The sequence below is a fragment of the Coptis chinensis genome, chromosome 5, assembly GCF_015680905.1.
Source record: "Coptis chinensis isolate HL-2020 chromosome 5, ASM1568090v1, whole genome shotgun sequence".
Classification (NCBI taxonomy): domain Eukaryota; kingdom Viridiplantae; phylum Streptophyta; class Magnoliopsida; order Ranunculales; family Ranunculaceae; genus Coptis; species Coptis chinensis.
This window is the reverse complement of record NC_141460.1, coordinates 10,399,678-10,404,580: the sequence shown is the minus strand read 5'-3', so window position 1 is coordinate 10,404,580 and position 4,903 is coordinate 10,399,678.

The window sequence follows — 4,903 nt, the reverse complement described above, 5'->3', positions numbered from 1 at the left end:
CACTAGCAAATGAATAAGAATAACCAAGTCAAAAACCTAAACTAATATATGCATAATAATCAATCATCTATGACACAAATATATATACTATGAATAATACTATGAAATGCCTAGCAGGTTCGTTTAAGAAAACTCGGAATAGCGTCCTTAAGTAGGTCATCACATAAATGTCAAGACAAAAACCACTCTAATTTTTCCGCTCAAGTTTCCCTACTCCAGTGTGTAGTGGGCACACTTTACCTTACAATCTCAATGATAAACAAGGAAGCCGGAGTCGATCAAACACATCTGCCACTTACTATCACACTAACCTATTCCTAATTGAGCTAGATGTCTTTATTAGGTGTTGCGGGGATTAGGAGATGGTTTAAGAAGGAAGGAAATGGATATTCAAAAGGACAAGTCTGAGATAATAGAGTCTTCATATTATGTAACTTAGAGAAAACCTTGTTATTTTCTTTTGCTTCTCTACTTTGTTTCCATCCTTAGCTATATTTTCCTTTTTCTTTTCTTTGGCTTTTGACTCCCTTTTATTCTATTTTTGGAGTTTTTATTTATTTCTATTTTTCTTTTTCTTTTCCTTGGATGGAAGTTTTTTTTTTTTTTTTTTTTTTTTCTGAAGCAACTAACTAATTTTTATTTACACAGGTTTTTCTCTTCTTCTTTCTTCACTCATTCTATTCTCAGACTTATTCTAGATTGGGTAAGTTGAATTTTTTATTTTGTTTTGTTTTTGTAACGAGGGGTAAAGGAATTGTGGTTTATGGAAGGCTAAAGAAAGGCTCAGAGGGGCGACTAGTGGAAAATAATTCATAGGTTTGAATTTTTGGCTATATCGATCCAAAGAGGGCCTAAATTCTCGCTTAGGATATGACATAGTGATCAAGCAAGTGGACGTGCGATTTCTCTATCCGGGTTTTACTTCTCCCTTGTGTCATTTCTCAAATGTTTCGCTCATATAAGGCTTTAGGCTATATTCTCACAGGATTTGTAGAATAAGTACTCTAGCCTAGATTTCAGAAATTTACTGCTAACAATCATAGATACTCATGTAATATATTTATAGATAGATGCAAAGATTATTACCTACATATTAACCTAAGTTTCTAACAATTATTCGAATGAAAAGCTAACGTGAGACTTCTAGATTGTTAAGAGCATAGAGAAAAAAAACAATACCAATATTCCTAAGTGTATAGCATAAACTTATTTATTTATATTTTTGAAATTTTTAACTTGAAAACAAATGCATATTATACATATCTATATCTTAACAGATGCCTTAATTACACATGTTTCTATGCCACCCCCAAACAAGAAGCATGCTTTGTCCTCAAAGCATTTAAATAAAGAGGGTAGAAAAATACCATGGAAACGCGTGAAATTATGGAACATCTGCAAAACAAGGTTAGAACATACTAATATAGGAAATAATAAAAAAAAACTGACGCAACTCTATAAGAGTTCCACCCATTATGGGGTTAACAGAATTAAATTACTTGGGACATAAGCAGACAATAACTAAACTAAAAACTTACCTTATCTCCCACTTACACATCCTCATCCTCATCAAAGAGATGAGGTTCCTTCACATCCTGCCAGGCCATTATTACTTGCCAAGATTGCCGCCATTTATCATCTACTAATGCTAACCTGTTAAGTGTTATTATGTCTGATGGGATGTACGGGGCGACCAAATGAGGCTGCACCTGCCATCCCGGCCAAGTCATAATTCGCAATGAGCTAACCACCCAATTGGTGGGTCTCATGACTTCAACCTTTTTCCAATCTGTGAATTGGGCACAAAATACAGGTAAACAACTACGCATGATGTGGCTTACCAAAATAGGCATAAGAAGATACTTACGCCTCATGCTTTGGGCTCTCTTAAGACTAGCGACTAAAACTCGGGGAATGTCATATCGGCGACGTCCTTCAGCTAAAGCGAGGAAAATGTCACCAGCAGTACTGCTTGCAGAAGTGAACTGCCATTCCCCCAAAATATTCATCAGGATGAATAACATGGTGGTGCCTACATTTAGGGACAGGCTACCAAGGGCAATGTTATATTGCCCCTGGTCCATTACTCGAAATACCCCTCCCCCATAATACTCATGGAAATATGTATAATCATAAAGGTATGCATTATCGGTCATATATCCCCATGTGTGAACAGGATCAAGTATTGGTAATCCTGAAACTAAAGCGACCATATTTTTATTGAATTCTAGTGTCGTGTCATCGACTACGACGGAGAATTCTTGTTCTCCATCCTGATTACAATAGAATCTAACGCGTGGTCGTAGAAATAAGCGTAAAGTTTGTCTTTGAATATGAATCGTCATCACTTACCACTAGATGGCGCCATCCTAACTGCAGGATCCTGTTTCGGAACCAATGTCCATAGGTCTAGGTTCCCAACACGTCTTCGAAAGACTGTTCAGGTATGACTATAGGAGATGTCATCTCAACTACTCTTTTGAACAGCTCCAAAATCCACGGAACAACCCCGAGAAAATTGGAAATTTTCGTGTTCCGCGAAGAGGCGGCGCGGGTGCGCTTCCACTTGAAGCGCCAGTCGCTCGGTGTTTTTCGAGATTCTGATGTTTGTTTGCCGAAGTCGCTCAACTTGGGCGCAGGTCGCGCTCAGGTGTTTTAGGAGTTACAGTGTTTGGGCGCGAGTTGTGCTCAACTTGGGCGAGGGTCGCGCTCTGAGTAAAATTTCTGAAAGTGTCTAGGGCGCAGGTGCGCTTGTAATTGCTGAAACAGAAGTTTACAAGGAAAAAGAAGGAAAAGCTTGGAGTGAGAGGTGAGAGATGATGGTGGGGTGTAGTGTGGGTTGTGAGTGTAGAATGAAGGGAGTTTAAATAGTTTCTGAGCTTCCAAAACGAATCGACAAGTTGCCAAATTGTTTAAGGCAATTTCCGGAAATAGAAAATTTCCAAACTCGAAAACGGAAACAAACCATATTTTAGATTTTATAACAACCCTGGTATCTTTTATACTGGATTTAGAATAGTAACTTCTAAACTCTCCTAGGTTTCATGCTACCACCACACATAATCATAGATATGCCGATATCGGCCAAATTCTCAACCTTTACTCCAAGACAACCTTACAGAAGATGATCATATAACGAATTATGCTCGGTATAAATATTACCACCCCCAAACAATTCGGGAAGGTGGGATTAATGATAAAAACACACACAATTCGAAAATAACCAATTATATTAAAACTAAAACTTAAATCCAAACAACATAAAACAAACACATTAATATTTAAATTTAACAACTGAATTAAAATCCAACTAATAAAACAATAAAAACAATGAAATAACAGCGAACACAACTGATGGTGAACACCTAGCCATGTGATGAAGATGGACCCTGAGATGGAGATTGGTCCTGGGATGAAGAATGGCTTGAGCCATCTGTCCTTCGGCGATGACGCTCACTCTCAGACTCGGCTAAAACAGAATCCTCCACGGGTGGCATGCGTCGTAGCATCTCTATTCGAAACAAACGCTGTGCTTCCATCTCGGCCCCCGAAAGATCATCTGCGCTTGGTGATCTTTGGTGGATAGTCTCCATGTTAGACAAGATATCTTCGACCCCTTTCGAGCATTTCAACTCTCGCCGAAGGTTCGTTTGTTTATTTCGAACTACAATCTGTCTATCTCGGATATCTTCACAAATACCATAAACGCTAACGCAAGCCGGTTTGCAACACTTGTATGCGTTCTAAATTAGAACTACAACTATCTAATGCATCGTCATCCAGACATGTCATATCCTCCCTTTCATCCTCCGACTCAACCACATTTCCTTCAGATAACGGCCAAGTCTCTTGGATGCAATCCGTATAGATACTTGCATTAGAATGCAATTTGATCTTAATAGGAGCAGATTTTGCTACAGCTCTAAATGAGAGCATGATCTTAGTGATCAATACGGGAAGAGGCGCCATGCTCTTTTCCACTCCTCTAATCACATTAAAAATTAAATCGAGGATGCAGAAATTATACTTATTCATTTGCAAAATCCAGAGAACGTGCAGACATTGCAAACCGATGTCGCTGACTTTGTCTTTCCCGAGGACGTTCCTACCAATCCACTGAGCTACAGCCAGTTGATTGGTTCTTAGGGTTGCCTGGCGAACGCAATGAGAACTTGTATTGTATTCACCCTCCACGACAGTATCTTTCATCAAAGTAGGAACTCCAGTATACTGGGATTCCTGAATGGTCGTTTCTAGGTTGCTTTCAGGCATAATTCCTAACATTTCGCCCAACAACTGTCTCGTTACTTCCCTCTTCGTTCCTGCTACCTTAATGAAAATCCTATCCCCCTCCAATTCTCGCTTCTTATAAAACTGTTCTACCAAATCATAGTGATAGAACTCCTCAGTCGAGTACCATAGTCCATTCTAATTTCTCCTAATCATCTCCGCGTCGTAAAATGGCGCGAAGCGGTCGGCCACAAACGCGTGCTCCGGCACAATTCTTCGTCGTAGCGCCATTGAAGTTTTTGAAACAACCAATGGTTTTGTAGACGGTGGAGGAAGCGAGTTTGATGAAAAACAACTAAAAACAACGGTGGTGGGGATGGTGGGTAAGGTGGCAGGTTGAAGCCTGAATTGGTGGCTGTTTTCGGAGTTTTTAAAATTGGTGGGGTTGGTGGTGGTAATGGTTTGGAGAAGATTTCAGTTTGATTTAATTGCTCGGCATGGGTGTAGTTTGGTTTTTTTTTTTTTTTTTTTTTTAATTTTATTTTGGTGTTTAAGGTTTGTTTTAAACTTTGGTAACCGGCAGGATTGGAAAAGGAAACAACTGTGCGATTTTGGGAAGGAAGGAGACGCATAGACGTGCGTGCGGTTTGGGCCCAAGCCCAATTCGAATTCC